This window comes from Manis javanica, chromosome 12 (genome assembly GCF_040802235.1).
Source record: "Manis javanica isolate MJ-LG chromosome 12, MJ_LKY, whole genome shotgun sequence".
In the NCBI taxonomy this organism is placed as follows: Eukaryota; Metazoa; Chordata; class Mammalia; order Pholidota; family Manidae; genus Manis; species Manis javanica.
In genome coordinates this window covers 105,677,875-105,701,248 of record NC_133167.1, presented here as the reverse complement: position 1 = coordinate 105,701,248, position 23,374 = coordinate 105,677,875, and the positions used below count along the sequence as shown (strand labels likewise).

General features: G+C 34.0%; 1 long non-coding RNA gene across 2 annotated transcripts in view; it reads right to left on the bottom strand.

Moving 5' to 3' along the window:
- Positions 1–23,374, bottom strand: part of LOC108390737 (uncharacterized) — a 118,545-nt gene that overhangs the window by 65,382 nt on the left and 29,789 nt on the right. The gene's annotated exons all lie outside the window — the stretch shown is intronic.

The window sequence follows — 23,374 nt, the reverse complement described above, 5'->3', positions numbered from 1 at the left end:
CCTGAGAGAATATAGTTCTTATATTACTGTCAGCAAATATCCAAGTTTATTTTAATAGTATTATGCCAGCAGTTGAATTTTCTAAAAGATATAAAGCTTTTACACTATTAGCAAAGCTATAAACAATTATCTGTAACATTACTAGTAATCACGAAGTATTTTTCATAAAGAATTGCTAGTAAATTCAAATTAAAATTACTAGTAATATCAAAAGTAGTATAAAGTACAAGCTTTTAAATCATACGAAATTTGAAAAATAGCACATGTATTTATATAGACTCATTTAGAAGGGTAAAGATTATCAGTAGTTTTAATCAAATTGATTTTATTTTGATTCCATGAAAAACCTGCATATCCCTATACAACATTAAATACACATAAGTAATGTCTTACTCATAACAAATTTGTTAATGTTTCTTCAAAATTATATGTAATTCTAAGTCAGAATTCCTCACTGCATTAGCTGCCTTCATTTCTTTATTATTTAAATACTTTTAAGATGAACACACACCATTTTAGGCTATTTAGTTCCTAGTCACCAGTATTACTTAAAACACAATTTTCCTCATCTGAGTCTCTTGTGTTGTACGCTGGAATACCTCTGGCACAACTCCATGATTCATATGTGACTTACGTGATACATTAAAGAGTCTAACATTCCCAATGACAATTCTAAATTATTTAACTGATACACCAAAATATTCAATTAAGTGTGTTTCAAAAGCACTAATGAAAAAAATCAGAACTTCCTTAATTTTTTTAGTAAACCTCAATATATCTAATGTATTTACAGTAACTTTTGGATTATGGCACTAAATCTAAACATTATGCTAGTCCATCAGCATCAACATTGACTTTACACCGAGACATACTGGGACACTAACTTGCTTTAGAGAATCACAGAGTATTTTGAGGACTTAATCTATGTGCTTGTGTCCAAATTTTATCATAATAATTACTCATTTCTTATGTCCTAAAATTGTGTTACATCTAAACAGAAGATCGTATAAGCAGGAAAATAAAAAACTACCTCCAGAAGACAAACACTGGACATATTTTTATGAAGGACCATTCTACCAAAAGATAATTTTAATTGCAGAAGACCCAACAAATATGCAATGTGACATGAGATTTTATCAAGGCCCAAGTCATCCTAATGCCCGTAAGTCAGGAGACCTTCATGGAAAATGATGCCCCAAGGATGGTACAGCTTTAAAGCAAAGGAAAAGAGGACTGCCACTGGTGTAAACGGTTCTAAATGAAAAGAATGGAACCACAAATGTGAATCTTCAGTTTCCTTAGGGCATATTATTATAACCAGAAAGATAGTAGTGTATTAATGTAGTATTGCATGATGATGAATGTAACCATCTATAATACAAGGCTCTCGACAATATACCAAAGAATGACTTCCTAAAATTAATACAATGATAACAATAAAATTTCCTAAGGAGGAAGTTCCTTCATAATTTATATAAAGAAGATATTACTTTTTCTCACCTACTCCAAATCCATTTGTAGAGTTTTATTAACACTAAACGAACACAGTCAATACTACATGGGCTGAAAGCTATCAACAGAAATGTAAGGATGAAAATAATTGGACTTGAGTGTCTTTTTCTTAGACATTGGAAAATATGTATAATTAAATTCAAAAGAAGTTTATAAAAGAGTGAGTGATGCTCATAGAGGGGGAAAAAGTTGAATTTCACATTGCTTTTGATAGATCGCTTGGTGTTTATGATCTGACCAGAACAAGGCCAGCATATACTAGAATTATAGCTTGTGCTGTTTGGCCAAGAATTCTGTCAGGATTTTATGTTACTAAATCTAAAATAATTACTACAGTTCAATCTTTTTTTATAAGGTGAAACTGTCATTGTTTGCATTACAGAATTCTTTATCTTAGAAGACTAAAGCTTTAATTATTTTAACTACCAAGAGTTAGCTCCTTCAGAAATGTATTGATCCAATCTAGTTTCAAGATTGTTTGTTCACAGAATCTAACAAATGGAAGAAAACAAGATAAAGTTTTAAAAAAAAAAGGCTATTTAAAAATAAACCTGGAACTCTAAATAGCGTAAGTACAGAGATGCAAATGAAATGTTAAATCCTGAATTACAGGTACTTTACACTTATCGAAAACAGAAGAGAATTACCTTTGAATATGGTATCACTTTTTATGCTTCTCTGTTCATAGAGAAACATGAGATGTGCCAGAAATTCAAACTGTTAAAAAAAAAAGTTGTAAATGAAGTAGAACCATTTTAATCATCAAAGGTAATAAAGATATTTTTTCAAAAGCTTACTACTTAACTGCCATCAAGCTTTCACTGAGTCATTTTGGTTTATAGAGCATGTATTTATAGAATCACAAATTGGATAGATGATGTCATCATTGAATATTATATAATACTTCATATATATTTTCCTCTTTAGCAAAAATTTGCAAAGGCTTACAAAAATATAGCTATGCCTACCCTCTGCACCAACGCCCCACCCCCAGCCTCCTAAGGCAATGATAGGTCTGTATTTGAATGAATGGGATAAAATTATTCAGATAGAAAAACAATAGAATAAATTGTCACTGAAGTTAAAGCATAGATTTGGTAATCAGGTAGGGGTTTGCTTCTCCATATGGATTTGGCGATGTTCCTATTAGGAAAATGACTTCATACTGAATCTGGTTTGTTCGTTTTTTGTTTTTTTTTAATGTGTAAAATAAAGCCAAGGCACCATATATCCTTTTGTAATAAAATTCCATAACTTAAGGAATATCTTAAATCATGTTTCAAATTGTAAATTGGGTTGTAGTAAGACAGATTATTCTAGTTACTTCAACAAAACCTACCATATAAAAATTACATTACTCAATGTATGTGTGTGTCTTGAATTAAAATAAAAATGGAAGAAAACCAATAAAAGAGAATGCCCTTTTACTTACAGTAATGGCATACAAGCTAACATGGGCCAGTTTTTACTGAGAACAGTTTAAATTTGTATGGATCAGTAGAGAAATAACAAGGCTAAAATCTGAAAAGGAAGAAAACTAGTATTTGTGACCCAGCATTTAGGGCAACTCTGCACCTAGAACTGTGTATTTTTGAGAAAGGTAGCAAGATAATGAGAAGCTATGCATGGATTTTGTCAGCCTCTAGGAGATAGAATTTGGCTTACCGTGAACGGGGAGGTGTGTGAAAGTTCCAATTGTTTGATTGGACTCTCTGAAGCGATAAATCTTAGAAGCAGGATTTTAAGAGGAATGAAAAACCAGACTACCCTAGTCCTCACACGCAATAAAAAACCAAAGTCATATCATTTTAAATGCATTGACTGGATTATATTAATCCAAGAATGATAATTTAACTATTTCATTCCAGATGCAGAAGTAAATATTATTGGGAGGACTATTATATATAGTCTTATATTGTTTCTGTATAATTTTTTTGTATAAATGTCTATCACTCAATCAGAATTACCAAGCACTGGAGGAAACAAGGTGATGTGACTAAAAGCCCAGAGGAAAATAGGTAACAGAAATGCAACCAGAGAGTATGCTATTATGTCTAATTTTATTAGACAAGACATTAAAATAAAATGATTAAATTGTACACAAAGACAAGAAAAGTTCTTTCAGCAGAGAACTACCATCTGTTAAAAGGAATCAAATGGTAATTCTATAACTGACAAATTCATTAATCAAGTTTCAGAATACAACAGGAACATTGTTAGCAGCATGTTGGGTATAGACAAAGAGGACTAAGGAACTGGAGAGTATATTAATGGAAAATATGCAGATTGATAAAAGGAATCTATGGAATAAATGGTTTAAGAACATGTGAGAAGGAAATCCTGCCATCTGCAATAACATGGGTGTACCTGCAGGACATTATGCTTAGCAAATAAGCCAGACACAGAAAGACAAATACTGTATGATTTCACTTCTCTGTGAAAACAAACTCACAGAACCAGAGAGCAGAGCAGTGACTTGTTCCAGGGGCTTGTGGGTGAAGGGAACGAGATGTTGGTCAAATGTACAAATGTCCAGCTATAAAGTAAGTTAAGTTCTGCAGATCTAATGTACAGCTTGGTGCTTACAGTTAATAAGAATATGGTATACTTGAACTTTGCTAAGAGTTTCTTACGTGTTTTCACACCCAGATGCTAACTATGTGAGGAAACGTGTTAATTAACTTGATTTTGGTAGTCATTTCAACAGTGTATATATAGAGATAGATATTAACTTACCACATTTTACACCTTAAAAATACCATGTTTTACAACCTTAACAGATGCAGTCTTTCCAATCACACCTCAACAAGACCAGGAAAAAGAAGGAAGCATGAACAAAAAGTGAATAATAAAAGTACAATGAATTAAAAAAAAGAAATGTATGGGAAGCTGTTGTTAAAACCTGTAGTTAGAACCTGGTCTGACGGACATTTTAGTAAGCGACAGATGTGAGACGAGAGCAAGGGAAGATTGACAATGGCTAAGAACCTTCCAGAATGGGGGCAATTCAAAAGCTGTAGATTCAAGAAGTGCTGTGAAGAGAATCAATCCCTAAGCACATTGTGGTGAAATTGCCTAAAATTAAAACAAAGAGAAAAAGCTCAAAGGCATTTTCAGTAAAGCCACATACAGATAATTCATCAGCAAGAAACCCACAATTAAGGAAATAGTAAAGGGTATTAATCAAGCAGAAGAACAACAAGAAAAGATTAACCAGAAAGATATGGATCAGTGAGAAAAGCTAAAGAAATCCTGGCTGTGTAAAGCAATGTCTTCTTTTATTTATAATAACATTCCATTCATGTACACAAGAAAGGACTGCTATTTCCATTCCGAGCACAAAAAAACTGCAGGAGAACATCTCTCTCAACTAAAAATAGAAACAGCAGGATAACATACAAAAACAACTTTTGGGAACTGGTCAACAAGCTGACGTTGCACGGCCCTTACGGGTGCTGAATTTCAAGGAGTGACAAGCTCTTAAGAGAGGAAACACAGGCACGAGCAGAGACAGAGGCCACTGTCTGTGATTCAAGAGCGTCGGAACATGTGAAACATGAAAGTCAGATGGACACACAAGGAGAAGTTCTCCGGACTCTGATCTCATGGTCAGTACTCAGGGTGCTGGCTCACAGCCAAAGGGACGTGAAGTCTGAAATGGGCAGTGACAGGACAGAAGCCTGTCTGACCCAGCACGCGTATTAACCAGACCTCCCACGGCACTGGCCCAACAGAGGCAGGGCACACCTATTTCTGCACATAAATCACATACGCCTCAGTCTCATATGCTCTTCTAAGCTTGGTGTCTAAAATGGTACTTTAGTTTATCAGAGAAAAAAAATAACTTTTAATAGTGTAAGTCTGAGGAGAGGAAACCCGGTGCATAATACCTCTAAAAATGAATCAGTCAAAGGGAGAAATAAAGTTTAAAATCTGTTCATTGATTACAAACTGCAGTGCGGGCCGTTTCTCTCTCCTGCTCCAGCAGAAGCAAAACCAGCCCTTCCCTCACCTCTCAGGTGCCCATAAGCCCTCTGTTGCCCAGGTAATGACCACTGACACGGAGGTAAACTTCTCTCCACCCCTGAGGATATGCAAATGCACTAAAGCCAGGCGAGATAATTCTGGGAATATTACAGTTTAACCTACAGTCTTTCCAATAAACAATACAGTTAAGGGAAGACTCTATCGCACTGGAAAACAGGTCAACAGGAAATATTCAAAATGATGTGCAAAGAGAGAAAGAAAAAATACACTGAAGTACCCAAAAGCTATGGAATAGAGTCAAAAAGTTTACATACACATATTGCATTGATAGAGGGAGAAGAAAGAAGAAAATGGCCAAGGAGTTATTTGAAGGGATAATGCCTCCAAATTTCCAAAATAAATGGACTACAAAACACATATCAAAGAAGTTCAGATAATGGCAACAAGATAAACAGATGAAGAAAATATTTGGAAAAAAAAAAGCTGATTTGCTGAAAAATGTAGAGAATATCTTAAAGGCATTAAAGAGAAGTAAGCATTGCATACAGAGGAAATAAGGTAAGAATTTAAACATTTATTTTCAGAAACTATGCCAAAAGCCCATAAAAAGTAGGTATTTTTAAAATGCTGAAAGAAAAACAAATATTTCAACCAGGATTTTATACCAAGCAAAAATATCTTACTTGGTCTAGGTAAACAGAAGAAAATGAACAAAACATGGCCAATAAGGATCTAACATATCAATAGTTGGAGTTACAGAGAAGACTGTGAGATCAGGGCAGAAAAAGTATTTGAATAAAAATGACCATTTTTTCCAATTTGATTTAAAACATCCACTTACAGATCCATGCATTTCGGCAGACAATACCAGTTTAAATACCAAGAAAATCACATTTCACAGTGAAACTGCTGAAAAGTAAGAGGGAAAAAAAAATTGCAAACAGCCACAGCAACACTGAAGTGAATGACAGCTAACTTCTCATCACCTGTCACGCAGGCCACAGGCAAAGCAATGGTATCACAGAAGTGCCCAGAGGTTCAACAGAGAATGCAGGAAACATTTTTTTCAGTGAGGAGGAAATACTTTTATGGTTAAATGAAAGCTGAGGATTTGCAGCCACAGATCTGCCCTGGAAGAAATGCTAAAGAGTGTTCTTTAAACAGAAAGAGAATGACACCTGATAGAAACTCAAAAGTATCAGAAATAGCAAACATGGGAAAGTACACAATATTTCTTACTGATTCCATGAAGGCAAATGTCTGTTGAAGTGAAAAAATAATAGCATTGACAGGTGGGACTTCAACAGTATGTAGAAGGAGTAGATAAGAAAATAGTCAAAATAAAGAGGCCGCAAAGTATAAAGTATGAAATAAGAACAAACAAAGGGGATTTGGAATCATTAAGAGTGAAGTGGAAAGTAGAATAATATTAACTGTAAATAAACCTGTAAGATTGAAGATAAATAAACTCTAAAGAAACTACTAAAATAATTAAAATATATATAACTACATGCCATTAGAATATAAATTAATGAAATAGGAAAGAGTGTCAAGAGACAGGCCTGTATGTATATATGGACATGGCATTTTAATGGTGCTGGCAAGGCACTTCAATAGGCTGAGAATAATATATTCATCAAATGGTGCTGGAACAAGTAGATAACCATGTATTATATATTCTATAAATACCTTTACTTAGCCCTATATGCAAAAATGATAATTACTCTGAAATACATGGGCAACCTACATGCAAATGCTTAGTCTATAAAGTCATCAAGAAGAAAACAGTTGATGATTTCTTATTTTCCTATAGACAGGTAAAAGACTTCTTCAGTAGAATACAAAAAGCGTAAACTATGAAAGAAACATTGATAAAATTGACTTGTTTTTTCCCTATTCAAAATACATTTAAAACATCATAGAAAGTGAAGCTAAAGACCAGCAGAATATATTTCCAAAACTTTTACCTGATAAAGGAATTTTATCCCTATATGTATATATGCATATTATCCATGTATGTGCATATGTCTATAAGTAAAAGAACTGTACAGTTTAATGATAAGTTACTAGAAATGTAGAAAAAATTTCAACAGATATTCCAACAAAAAGAGGGAGAAATGCATGACAAGTTGCTCAACATAAGGTCATTATAGAATGCAAATTTAATGCAAATTAAAACTACAAGATGCCACTATATGCCTACTAGCATGCCCAAAACTGAAAAGTGAGTAAAGCAACTAGAAATCAAATGAAACTCTGGTAGAAATGCAACGTGGTACTGCTGTTTCCCATAAAGTTAAGCACAACATAAAACCTATCAATTCCTTTGCTAAGTATTTACCCCAGAGAAATAAAAACCTATGTCCAGATGACCACTTGTACTGGCAAGTTCACAGCAGCTTATCTGTAATGGCCCAAAACTAGGAAAAGCTGCTGTGGTTGTATTAACGTGAGTCAAGGTATACTTCACGACAGGAAGTACTACCTGAGACAACAGAATCTCCTTGTACTGGCGAAACAATCAGTTCACCAGGAAGACGTAACGGCTGCAAGTTTGTACATCCCTCCCTGATAAGCGAACGTCAAAATATATGAAGCAAAACAAGCACCTAAGGCAGAAAGAGACAAATTCAAAATTACAGGTAAGTGTTTAACTCATTTCCTTCTGTAAATATTAGAATAGACAAAATAAGGTAGAATATGGAACATGTACCAACTCCGTGAAACTTGACTTGCCATTTATAAGCACTATACAGAAATGTACAGGAAACATTTTAAAGTGAAAAACAGACCTTTCATCATAATAACCCATTTTAAGCTATGAATTCCTTTATAAATATATAAGATCTCATATGACATACATAAGATTTATAAAAATAACCTCTTAGGAAACAACAGTGGCTAGTGAGGGTGCGGAGAAAGGGGAACCCTCCTACACTGATGGTGGGAATGTAAATGGATTCAACCCTTGTGGAAAGCAGTATGGAGGTTCCTCAAAAAACTAAAATTAGAAATACCATGTGACCCAGGAATTCTACTCCTAGAAATTTACCTGACCATAACAAGATCCCAGACTCGAAAAGACATATGCACCACTATGTTTATCGCAGCATTATTAACAATAGCCAAGATATGGAAGCAACATAAGTGTCAATCAATAGATGAATGAATAAAGAAGATGTGGTACATAAACACAGTGGAACATTATTTAGCCATAAAAAGAAAAGAAATCCTCCCATTTGCAACAACATGGAAGGACCTAAAGGATATTATTATGCTCAGTGAAATAAGCCAGGCAAAGAAAGACAAGTACCCGGTGATTTCACTCATTCGTGGAATATAACAATAAAGCAAAACTGAAGGAACAAAACAGCAGCAGATTCACAGACTCCAAGAAGGGTCTAGTCGTTACCAAAGGAGATGGGTTGGGGAGGGAGGGGAAAAGGGGATTAAGGGGCATTATGATTCACACACATAATGTAGGGGCTCACAGGAAAGGCAGTACAGCATGGAGAGCACAAGTAGTAACTCGACAGCATCTTACTGGGCTGATGGACAGTGACTACAATGGGGTGTGGCAGGGGGGACTTGATAATATGGGTGAATGTTGAAACCACAATGTTGTTCACGTGAAACTTTCATAAGATTGTATATCAATGATAATTTAATAAAAATAAATAAATAAAATATATAAATAAAAAAATAACATCTTAGTACATTTCCAAGGAGAAGTTTCTACCCAAAAAAGCTTAAAAACTATTAAGTTAGAGATAAATATAAATTAGATACTCAGAAAAATCTCCAAATATTTGGGCATTTAATAACATTCTTCTAAATAATCCATAGGATCATAGGAGAAAATATAACTGAATCTAGATGATATATTGAACTATACGAAGAAGAAAATACAAACTATAAATATTTGTGGGGGAAGCTAAACTGTGGCTTACAGAGACAGTTACAATAGTGCCTGTAGCAGAAAAAGAAAGTTAGTGATTGGACTCTTCCATAAGAAACTAGAAAAGGGAGAACAAAGTAAAGTTAACTTATCAAAGAAAAGAATTAGAGATAAAAGAACAAGATTTAAGAACAAATTTCAATACATTAAAAAGAGACAAATAAGAGAAAGTCAAAACGTGGTACTTTGAAAGGTTAAAAATACTGATGAAAAACAGCTGCACAAACAAAACTAAGTTATCAATGTTATTAATATTAGATAAAACTGTGTCCCGCAGATATTAAAATGATAAAAAGAGATCATGGATAACTTTACCCTAATATATTTTACTATTTAGATAAATAGATAAATGCCTTAAGATCAACAAATTATAAATAAAAGAATCATACATACAAAACCTTGTATCTACTGAAGAAAGTGAATTGTTCTCAAAAGCTTTCCTCAAAGAAAATTGTATATCCAACTGATATACTGGTAAATTCAATTTAGTATTTTAGAAAATATAGTACCAGTCTTTTACACCTTTTAAAGGAAAAGGGAAGGAAATACTTTCCATTTATGTAGAGTGCCTTACTCTGAGATCAAAATTAAAGATATTACAAAATAAGCAAACTATGAAATTAATATCCACCATGAAGAGTCTCAAGTATTCTTCACAAACTATGAGGAAATCAAATCCAGTGACATACAAAACTGTTAACATGCCACAACCAAGTGTCATGATACTTAATGATTTGATCAAACACATTAGACTAAATAAAGGCCAAATATAGCTGGAAATTGGATAAGAAGCATTGGCAACTGATCTGTGGCATGTGCCAGCCCTAAGGCCGCCTGAGAACTTAGCTCCTGGTCAAATATTCCCGCCACACTGCCTCCATGAACCTATACTGGATCAACAGACACAAGACATGGGCTAAACTGTGTGAACAAACTGAACATATGGAACTCCCTGTAGAGATTCACTATTGAGTAATCCTTTACTTTGGTGTAACCTGAAATTAATGAGAAGCCACTGAAGGTTCCCCAGGTCTGATGCTTGCTTTAATTAAGACTGCCTGAATGCACTGAGCCTTATTTCCTACATGCAGGGTAGGCGTGCTGATTAATGTGTCTGGGAGTCACCAGCTCTCCAGACCCTGACTATGCATGTTATGTTGCCTGCTTTATTTCCTTCTTTAGAGTAAAGTTGGTGCTGGCAGTTGCATCTTGTAAATCTGATTTTCAATTCAGAACCCAAACCACTGTTTCTGAGTGAGCAGACCAGCCACTGCAGTAAGATTGCAATAGTATCTACAATTGATCACATTACCCCCTTATACCACAGCAACTCATTTAAAACCGTATAAGACACTGTATAAAAAAAACATTTTAAATCATTTAACAGAAACCACTATGAAGGGTTTAGTAGCCAACCATACAAATCATGCTTAAATTTGACAGAGAAAACAATTTAAGAATGAATGAGACAGTGAATGTCTTGAATAGACAGAGATTTGCTATGTTCATGAGTAGATATTTAAAATCCAATTAAACACTGAGTTTGATATTTTGAATGGTTTGAGAAACTTACTCTAATTTTTATATAGAAGAATGTTGCAAATAAGTCAGCTCCATAAAAGAAAACAAAAATGAGAAGGTTTACCTTAACATAACGCACTATACAGGGCCATAAGGGTGTCTAACATTATTAGGTCAAGAAAACAAATGTAACAATATAACCAAATAGAGTGGTCAAAAATGGTTCTATCTACTTTGTATCCATCCACAAACCAATTTTATGATGCATAATTAAAAATTACAAAATATTGTTAATTGATCAATGGAGAAAAACAAGATTATGAGATAGAGTTGGGGAAATTCACTCAATATAATGGGGAGAAAAAAGGCAAGCATTATCCTATCACTTCAAATTGTTTTGTTCTTGTGCCTATTTAAATTAGGGGGAAAAAAAGCCCTCACCTACACATTGTATGTTTTCACATTGTTTAAATATTTGAAAATAATGTAATTTCTGAAATATTAACTTTTCACTTTAGTCTGATATTGTATCACTTTTCTTCAATATACTCCTTAGCATATTAGTAATGTTGTTTATTTAATATCCACTTTTATACAATTAGGAAAAACACAAAGAAAACTTTAGCAACACCTTTTGGAGAACTAAACTTATTTGAACTACTTTCAAGGGGCATGTTAAAAATCAAGTAGTGATCGAAAATACTGATCAGCTACCAACTTGATTTGATCCTCCAGCTTTCTTGAAAGCAAATAATCGGAAACCATTTCACATGAGTGCCTAGGCTATTCGTTAAAGTCATTCACTTTTCCAGTTTCTGGGACTTCAATTAAATTAGGGTTGTTCACATTTCTTTGTCTTTTAATAATAGCATATATATGTGCCTGGATAGGTAGATGACTAGATGTGACAGATTCTCAATTTTTACAGTAGATCCACTCTATAAAGATGCTGGAAACACTAATTAGCAAATACGGAACCACTGCTTGTAAGAAAAATCCAAGGTCAAGTTTCCTAGCCACACTTTCATCAACTGATCCACATAAAACACATAAAATTTTATTTTATGTGTTTCTGTTTAAAGATACCTTGCTTATTAACATATATTTCTAAAGCCAGGGATTTTGAAGGCCATTTGCCTTGTAAAGCTTGGTTGACAGTGTCCTTGGGAAGCTAGCCACTCTTGGTGTGGAAAAAAACCTGCTTTCCTACACAATCCTTTTTCTGTGTAACACTTACCAGTTATTTAAAAAAATTTTTTCTGGTGCACCGCATTTTTTGTAAAATGCAAGCTTCACATTTTTCAAGCGATATTGCATTTTGAAACATGCAACCAAGCCAACACCAGCCGGGAAGTGTTTAGCATTTTCCTCACCCTAGGAAATGCGACTCTAAATTGTTTTTGCTTGCAGACTCACAACAATGCTGTCTTTTCTACTTTATCAGATATTATCTCATGAATCCACAACTATACTCTCTTTTCCACAGTTTCAATATGCACTATAGATGTAACTTAAGCAATTTCTGGAGGGGCCTCACACACATACAAGGTCAGCAAATGTCCTCTTCTTTTTTCTGGAAATACTACATTATTCATTCATTAACACTGAACTTATGGCCGACAGCTCTGTGACTCATGCTTGAATGCAAATTCATTATTTTACAGCTGAGAACCTCAGACAGGTCCAGCTAATTTTCTAAAGTCACACAGCCACAAAGTGGGAGAGCTATAGACCACAGCTCAATCCACTGAAAAAAAAAAACTGCAAGGAGATTTTATAATTCTAGTTTAATAATTTAACACATTACTACTAATAAATCATATAAAGTCACATGTCCATTTAAGAAAACCAGTATTACATGTATAACATATAAATATATTATTATACACATGTGTATTAAATATATTATACATACATGTATTATATATTAAACAGTAACAATATGTGTTTAAGGGTGCTCATGGTTTTTAGCAGGATATCCTTCACATATACATATTATTTATATATAATATGTTTAATGCATATATAACATATACAGATTGTTGTATGTATATAACATTGTTATTTTCACTGAGTGACTCAGAAGTTCGATGCTCTGCACATGCCCACAAATGACTGTGAAGTACAGCAAACACTGACTTGGAGGCTACAAAGTACAACTTTTGGCTATTGGGCGAATATACAAATACGGAGTCCATGAATAAACGAACATAAACGAACATGCGGTGAGAGTATGTGTATTTATTTGTATAGGTTAATGGCTGGAAATTTTGTTAGCTGATGTGCCAAGAGAAAGTTTCATACTATTTTTGCAAACTGATTTTTTTACTTAACAACAGTTTAGGAATAATTGAGGTCAAATGGATTTGAAGATTTTTATCTGAGTTGCTGACTTCACTCCACCACATATCAGAATTCAGAATATACCAACAGAATATACTCAACTACTCGATATCAAATGAAGAGGGGAATAAAGCCAAACTAAAACAAAATGGAACAAGAGTGAGGCATTGGAGGCCTCAAGAATGCTAAGGTCTTATAAGATCAAAAATATGATTTATTCTACTCTGTATTTTACCCTTTTTTAATGGGAAGCGGAAGGGGATGAGGGAGGAATAAAGAAGAAAGCAGTACCAAGGAAGAGGTGAGGGGAGAGGTGGAAAAGACCGAGGCACACATTTGTCCGAGTGTTTCCAGGCCGGCGGCGGTTCCTGCAGAAGCCCTGGCCTGTGTTCCCTTCATTCTCCTGTAGCTCCTCTCCATTCAGTATCAGTATTTTTAAAAACCATGGAAGTAGCCATGAAGTTGTGGATGTGGAAAAAGTTGGAAATGAATGTTCTTCTCTACTAAGACACATGCTAATGATAACTAAGATATATTGATTGGCGTATAGTTTACAAACTGTGTTTCATACCAATGCGCAGTTCACAAGTATTTCAGGCCAAACCACCTCATCCCTGTGAAATGTACTATGATAGCATAATTTTATGGACAAGAAACCATGGCTCGGACGGTTTTGATTAATTTTGCAAGGTGGCATCAGAGTAAGTGGGAGAGCTATACACCACAGCTAATTCCACCCCATAAAAATGTAAGAAGTTCTATGTTTATAATCAGTTTAATAATTTAAAATTTTACTACTAATAATAAAATCATGTAAGACAATATATTGTTTAAGGGTGCTTTGTGGGCAGGGTGCTTTCATTTAATAATTTCACTGAATTTCCTACTGTCCATTGATATCTTGAAGCATTACTATTCCCACTTTACAAGACAGAAAATTGACACAAAGATTTCAAGTAATTTGCTAAATTTACTCGGTGGCATAATCACCGAGTGATGGAACTCAAGTCACATGCCATTTCATTGATCTTCAACACTTTAGGCTGCACTTTCTATAAAAATATATGAAGATTGGGTCCACATTATTTCCAATACAAGTATATCTGCTTTTTATTTTTACTTTCTCATACTTAATCAGTTTTATAAATCTTTAGGTTATCTACATATACGTATGTGTAGGTTTTACATAAACTGATTTGATTTTGTCCTTTCATATTTTAGTTTTTAATGAGAACATTAACATAAATATTTTGCTAATTTTCTATCAGTCCTCTGTGGAAACGGAACCAGCAAAAATACTTGTGAAGTGTGAAATAGAAATTAAAAAGTAAAAAATGCACAGTTGAATATTACAGCATTTAAGACTTTAAAGTGACTGAAATAAAGTGTGATCACACCTTTTCTAATTTTGATTCTGTCAAAACCTTTATTAGCTTACACAAATCCTTTTCATTGATTTTTTTCCCACCTATTTACAAGTTAACTAAATAAAACATAGAATCTCACAAATAATAATTGCAAGTAGATTGAACAAAGCTAAAAAACCTATTGAGATTTTGAATCATGACTAAAGTATTCTTAGCTGATACATAGTTAAGAACTATGAAGATATGATAGGATCATTTCACTTATTTTTCATTTTCTCATGAAAATAACTGAAGTAGAAAAACTGCTCAGGTGTCAGTTTTGCTCATATTTTAGACACCTTGCTATTTGTCTTATATTTTACAAGTATTAAAAAGAGATAGCAAAATATATAAATTATAGAAGACTCCTGCAAGGCAAGGTAAGTTTAGAGTAAAACATTGGTATGATTATGAGGGACACTTTGTAAATACACAGTGATTAACAACAATTTCTATTCTCCTGCTTGGTTGTCGTAAAGAGTCCTTTTTGAAGTTGCATTAATATGAGCATTGAAAAAGAATATTGATGGCTCTTTTGAATATCCAACATGTTTTGCTTGAGGATTATGGAAATCAGTTCTTAAATTCTCATTAAAAGATAATATTTAAGCTGAACACTAAAATTTCTCAGTTAAAATTCAGATCAGCGAAGCATGGATGCGTAGTAGCACCTTACTGGTTTACTGTGCACAGTGGAATGCTGTATAAATATTCTATGTGCGTCTCTTATGTTTTATATATCAAGTATCTAGGACATCCTTTCTTCCTTTATTATGATATATGCATATATACCTTAGTATGTGTGGCAGAATACTTCCATGCAAATGTGACATCTAATTTGAGAGAAATTATAAAATTTTCAGTGTAGAATCTGAATCCTCAATATAACAAAGTATATGAACACTGTGAGTATATATATGTGAAAACTTCTCTTAATGTTGGAAAAATTAGGATTTGGGAAAAGCCACAGAAATAATTAAGAAGGCCCCTGAACTCCTAATGGACTCTGGCTTGCCTTCTGACCTTTGTGTGAAACAAAGAAAGACTGTTACTACTCAAAATTTTTAAAGAATTAAAGGTCTCTTAGTGTCTTGAACTATTACATGCTTTCAGTAACTGGCTTTGTCAAATTTTATCACAAATTGGAGGCAACAGATGTAATGATTAACAATTTAAAGTCTATTTTAGATATTTTAAAAGGAATCCTGGAAATCATTGATAAATCATAGTAATATTGAGATACATCAAAATAAAACATACAGGAGGTAAAGTTAGCTGTCTCCATACTTCTAAACAAAACAGAAAATTTTCTTTGACACAGGAAAGAAATCAAATTTCACCAAGTGATGCGTGGGTTATAATTTGTAAAAGGAAGCAGTAGTCCTCAAAAGACAAATAAAGCCAAGAAAGAATTTAGGTGCTCAAAACAAAAATCCACTCACACGCTTGACGCTTGCAGTATTTGTTTTCCATTCATATTTATTTACAGAGAATTGACTAGCTTCATAAATATAAAATTATGTTCAGGCAAAAAATATCTACATATACATAAACAAATATCCTTGGAAACATTGCGGATCAAGGGTGCTATGTGTCTGTGGCAATAGATTTCCGGCCTTAAACTTGTTTTAAAAGCGGACTGTATTAACTTCATAATGTGGATAATTGGAAATGCATTACGGGGCATTCAGACAAGCTGAGCGTGTTCACATTTCATTCCTTTGTGAAGGTCTATGTATATTGTTTATCAGAAATGACTTTCCATCTTTAGAACTTCTCAATGATGAGCTACACTTTCCAGAAGGACATTACTGCAATGTTTTATTTTGAAGGGATTCTCATTAAATTGTACACTGTTGTATTGAAATACATGATTACACTAAAAATGCTGATGCAAATATTTTTTCATATTGCTCTTCAAGTTGGTTGATTTTCTGTGTATGTTAAATCAAGGACAAGAGCTTACTCTTCTCCATCTGCATAGAGATGAAGATGCTGCATATATTCATTATTTCTTCCTGCACTGTCAGATATTTATATACTTGGGGGAAGAAAATATCCTAAGGAAATCTTTAATAAAACCGTGTCTTTCTATGGTAGGTAGGCTATTTTAAAAATGACTTATAGCAATAAATTCCTCTTTGTGCAAGCTCAAAAATATCTATGTAAATTGCATATGACTAAGTTAATATTATTTTAAATATTTTATAATATCAAAGATTAATGCCATAAAGTTAAGGATGTGGCTTAATAATGTAGCTCACAGTTAAATTTCTTTGGAAAATACACTCGAATAATTCATGTTGGTATTTTGCCTAAGTGTAAGTTTATATCTAATCCACGTTGGTTCATCAGTAATTGCTATTAAAATTTGTCTTCTTAAAGAATTTAGGTGTTTTTTAAGTGGTAGTGGTATACTCATTAGTCATTGTTTCAGATTGCTTATGGCATGGTACAGAAATGTATGTTTAGTAACACTGAGTGTTAATGAGTTCTTGGTTGTTTTCAGAACATATTTTACAAGTATAAGCATATGAAACATATAATTCTGAAACAATCTGCTGTGATATTTTTATATATTACCTGTCTTCTCTCTCCTATTAAGTCCCTGGAAAGGAGATCTAATGTCTTATTTTTCAGGGGATGGAGGGGCTAAATTATACCATCTAAATCTGTGTGCCTTGGAAATGTGATTGCTCATGTAATAAATATATGAGAGAAAGAATACATAATACTTCTGATTTTGACAATACCATTCCTTATGGTCGTGAATGCTCTGATCATCGGTGAACCCCTGAAGGGCAGGATGGGGTGCCCGGGCGTGAATGCAGGAGGTGCCTGCCTGTCTTGCTCATTCATCACATCACAACGCATTTTGTTTTTGAGGGGAGTTTTTTTTTTATTACGAATTCAATTTCATTGCTGGTAATTGGTCTGTGAAGATCTTCTGTTTCTTCCTGGGTCAGTCTGGGATGGTTGTATTTTTCTAGGCATTCATGCATTTCTTCTAGGTTGTCCGATTTATTGGCATATAATTTTTCACAGAATTCCCTAATGATTCTTTGCACTTCAGTGGTATATACTGTGACTATTCCTTTTTCGTTTCTGATTTTGTTTATGTGTGTACACTTTTTTTTCTTGGTAAGTCTGGCTAGAGGTTTATCTATTTTGTTTATTTTCTCAAAGAATCAGCTCCTGGTTTCATTGATTTTTCTATTGTGTTATTATTCTCTACTTTATTTCTGCTCTAATCTTTACTATGTCCCCCTTTCTACTAACCCTCTTTTCACTTATTCTTCCTTTTCTAGCTTCTTTAATTGTGCATTTAAACTGTTTGTTTGGGATTGTTCTTGTTCCTTGAGGTGGCCTGTATTGCTGTGCACTTTCCTCTTAGAACTGCCTTTGCCACATCCCACAGGTTTGAGGATGTTGTATTTTTGTTTTCATTGCCTCCGTATATTGCTTAATTTCTGTTCTGGCAACATTTTTTTTTCTTTGTATAATTTATTTCTAGTTTTATACCATTGTGGCCTGAGAAGTTGGTTGGCACAATTTCAATCTTCCTGAATTTATTGAGGCTCTTTTTGTGGACTAGTATGTGATCTCTTCTGGAGAACATTCCATGTGTATTTGAGAAAAACGCATACCCTGCTACTTGGGGTAGAATATTCTGTAGAGATCTGTTAAGTCCATCTGACGTCATGTGTTGTTCAGTTCCTCTTCTCCTTACTTACTTTGTCTGGTGGATCTGTCCTTTGGAGTGAGTGGTGTGTTGAAGTCTCCTAAAATGAATATGTTGCAGTCTGTTTCCCCCTGTAATTCTGTTAGTATTTGTTTCACAGATGCAGGTGCTCCTATGTTGTGTGCACAGATATTTTTAATGGTTATATCCTCTTGTTGGCTTGACCCCTTTATCATGATGTAATGTTCTCCTTTGTCTCTTGTTACTTCCTTGGTTTTGAAATCTGTTTTGTCTGAAACAAGCACTGCAACTCCTGATATTTTCTCCCCATTATTTGAATGAAATATCTTTTTCCATCCCTTCACTTTTACTCTGTATATGTCTTTGGGTCTGAAATAAGTCTCTTATAGGCAGCATACAGATGGGTCTTGTTTCTTTATCCATTCTGTAACTCTCTGTCTTTTGACTAGTGCATTCAGTCCATTTACATTTAAGGTAATTATTGATAGTTAACAGTATCAATACTCTAACCTCCCCTCTTGTTATTTGATGGTTTCTTTAGTGTTGTGGTTGGATCTCTCTTTCTCACTCAGTTACTAGACCCAGCTGTGAGAGCCTCTTTTTCAGCTCTTCTCTCTCTTTGATGAGGTCCTTCCTGAGATCAATACTTTCCTGCAGATCGGTGAGCATGTTTATGACTGTTACTTTGAAGTCTTCATCATGAAGACAGGTGATCTCCGTTTCACTTAGCCCTCTTTCTGGTATCTTATCCTGTAGTTTTCTTTGGACTACATCCCTCTGCCTCCTCATTTTGTCAGGCTCTCTGTGTTTCACCCTTTGTACCAGCTGGATCCACCATGCTTCCTGGTCTAGAGAGCAATGGCTTTATGAAGAAGCTGTCCTGTGGTGCCCAGGAGCTCAAGACTCCTTCCTCTCCAGTGCCTTGTTCTCCTTTGTGGTGAAGCCCCTGTTGCTGTTTGTGGGCAATTCATGGGGCTGTCTTACTAGGTAGGCAGTGGTCTAGCTCAGTCCTGCATGGCTGGCAGTTTGCGTCAGCTGGCCCTTTATGGTCAGAGCACTGGCACTTCTACTGGGATCACTGTGCAGAGGGCCTGCCTGCCCTGCAGCAATGGAGGGGCTGCTGGGTTAATGGTGTGGGTGGGGCTGGGGCATGGCCCGGTGCAGGGCTCATGGGCATATGGTGGCTGTGAACTGTACAGTAGTGGCACATGCTCCACTCTTAGTAACATATCCACAGCTCACCTTGATGGAATTCTGTTTATGTACTATTTCCCCATTCTTATTTTTTTATATAATTATTCATGTTATTATTCATATTGTACTAAAACTGGATACAAATATTTTAAGAAATAAATCAGGGTACATGTACAACCAGAAATATACATTTGGTATATACACTTTAATTTCTACAATGGATTTGCTTGTAACACTTGACAATAGCTACTTGTGGAAAAGACTACAACACAGCATTGATCCTTGGACAATACTCTCCATTCATGTGTGCATTAAATCAGTTATCTTATCAAACAACATTAGTATCATAAAGCCAATAACAGTACTATTCCCAATTACGTCGGCATCTAGAAAAGTGACCATTAATAAGAATTATTAAATAACAATTCTATCACTGTTTTTCAGAATTGTCAAATACAAATACTTAGATCATTTGGTTGTGAAATGCATAAATAAGGATCTCATGTTTACTTGTATGCAGTAGGACCAGGAGATCTAATATTGCTTGACAGACCATGTCCTAGGTATTCTTTTAATTGAAGAATTGGTTAAGCTTGATACTAGAAATCACATACTACATTAGTCCACAGACATATAGAGCACTGGAAGCAATGTTATATTGACTCAGTGGACAGGTTGGAGAGAAACAGAGTGGTTAGAGGAAGTATGAGAATACCATGTTGGTATGGCCCCCAGAGAGGCCTTTATGGACTGGGATGTAGTTTGTAGTTTGAGAACATTTCTCAAGTGCCTGTGACTAAGTCCCATTTAAGTAACTAAATTTCCTGAAAGGAATTCATCCTAACACTAAACTAGCCATGAGGGAGCTCTTTCTTTATGGAATAGTTCTGTAGGTTCTGTGTTCTGTTTTATGATTAATTTCTATTATTTAACACTTTTCCAAGTCTCACACAAGCTGATATTCATAGAAAAAGTTTTTAATATTTACCATCATATAATATTCCCTTGTACGTATGAATACACACACGCATACACATATATTATTTCTTCATTCCAATGTTACATTAGTTCTTTTTGTGTGTGTGTGCATAAAAAGTATGAACTGGTGATATATGCTCAGCAGTGGAATTGTTACATCCTAAGATTCACACATAATCAATTTCACTAAGCAATAGTATACTTTTCCAAAGTTCTTGTAGCTATTTTGACTTAACAGCAAGATTTCTTTAAAAATGCATATACAGAGGTTTTGTGTGTTGAAAACAGTATCTTCCATTTTATAGCCTGTCTTAATTTTTTACAGTATCTTTTGAAGAACAGCAGCTCTCAATGTAATGTAGAATTTGGCAGACTTCCCTTTATGGTTTACACTATTTGTGTGTTTTTTAAACAGTGTTTCCAACTCTAAGCTCACAATGGTATTCTACTATTCTATATTGTATTTAAAATTAATTATAAATACTATTGTTTTTCTGTTATACTACCTATCACATATCAAGTTTCCATATGTGTGACTCTGAGCTTCTTATTCTGTTCCATTGATTGATTTTTCTATTTGTTCTTCAACATCCTAATTATAATTTTATGATAAATTGGGATATCTGGTAAGGAAAATACAACTTTCTTTAAAGAATGCTTTAGACATTCTTGAGTGTGGATATAGTTTTAGAAATACCTTCTCAAGTTACAAAATAAAAAAATAAACCAAACAAAAACAATGGCAAACACCTACTGTGGTTGGACTGAATATTTAAATTTCAGAAAAATTTGAATGTTTTCTTTATTGAATCTTTTACAAAGTAAAAGTGATGTGTTTTCACTTTATGTCAGTGATATTTAATATCTCTCAATGCAGTTTTATAATTCTCTCCAAATAGGTTTTGCACATATTTTGATGTATTCCATTACATGCTTTATATTATTTAATCATAAATTATATTTTATTAGTTTTATTTTCTAAGTGTTTGTTATTGTGCATACAAATGCCACTTTATGTACATTGATTTTGACAATCTTGCTAATAACTTCTATTGCTTATAGTAATTTTAGATCCCTTTGGATTGTATAGTTTTTATATTTTAAAAATGGAAGTTAGTGAAGAAAAGTATAAATCACTAGTGACCATAAATAGTTAACAGGGATTTTAAGAGAATACTATGCTACAGACCAACAAATTAAATAAACTGAACATATTCATAGGGCACAAACTATGAAAACTGACTTAAAATGAGAGAGAAAATAGACCTATAGCAAGTTAATATATTGGATTAATAACTTACAAACTTCCTATAAAGAAAAGTCTTCATTGGTGAATTCTACTTGGTGCTTAAAGAAAAATTAATACCAACCATTCATAAACTTATAAAAATTGAGGGAAGGCAAGTACTTTTCAACTTAAACTGTGAAGCCAGAAATTACCTGATACCAAAAGAGATCAAACCATCGCAAGAAAACTACAGACCAATATATTTTTTACATAGACTTAAGAATGCTCAACAAATCGCTGTAATACCATATCCAATACAACCGAGGTGGTCATGCCACGAATGCAAGATTCCTTGCGTGGAACTAACATTCAATGATCAATGAATGTAATATGCCATATTATAGAATAAAGTGCAAAACAAATGTAATTACCTCAAATACAAAAAAAAAGGTATTTAAAAAGCTAGTAATTTTCATGAATGAAACAACCAACTAGAAATAGAGGTATCTTGCTCAAACTAACACAGACTATTAAAAACTCACAGGTACACATAATGTTTAATGGTGAAAGACAATGTACACCCAGATAATGGAATATTATTCAACACTAAAAAGAAATGAGCTATCCAGCCATGAAAAGACATGAGCAAAAGTTAAATGCACGTTACTAACGGAAAGAAGTCAATCTGAAAAGATTACGTACTGTTTGGTTCCAACTATACGACATTTTTCAAAAGGTTAATTTATGGAGATGGCAGAAAGATCAGTGGTTGCCAGGGACCAGGGGTGGGCAGGGAGAGACGATCAGACAGAGCAGAGAGGATTTTAAAGAAGTAAAATACTTCGTAAGATACCATAACGATGGACACATGCCAGTTCACTATACACTCATCCAAACCCTCAGAATGTACAACACTAAGATTGAATCTTAATGTAAACTAAGATATTAGTGATATTTTTGGCTTTTGAGAGTTGTGATATGTAATTGTTGGTTAATCAGTTGCAACAAATGCAACTTTCTGGTGGGAAATGTTAGTAACAGGAAAGGCTGTGCATGCGCGAGACGGACCACACAGGAACCCTCCTTCCCCTCCCCTCAGTTTTGCTGTGAAGCTGAAACTGCTCCAAAAGTTGTCCTAATTTTTTTTAAGAAAGGCAATTATACTTTGTTTGAAATTTCATACATATTATTTATTTTTACTGGCTTAGTGAAATAATGGCCAAGACCTTTAGAATACTCCATTCATACCACACTTGAGTTCTACCTGGGTCCCTTCCAAAATAGGGTGAATTTATTAAACAGAACTCAGAGGGTTATTTCTGTTTAATTTGTGAAGTTATAATACATACAGTGATCAAATGTAACCATAATGTCCTGCATCAAATGAAAATGGGGAAATCCAAAATCATTTGGTTCATGTTCCTATTTTTTTAGCTCTATTTTAATGTTAAATCTATCACTGATTTTGCATCATTTGAGATATGTGTATACTATTTGGTTATATGTGTCATTATGATTCTGTGCTATGAATAGCTTATAATCTT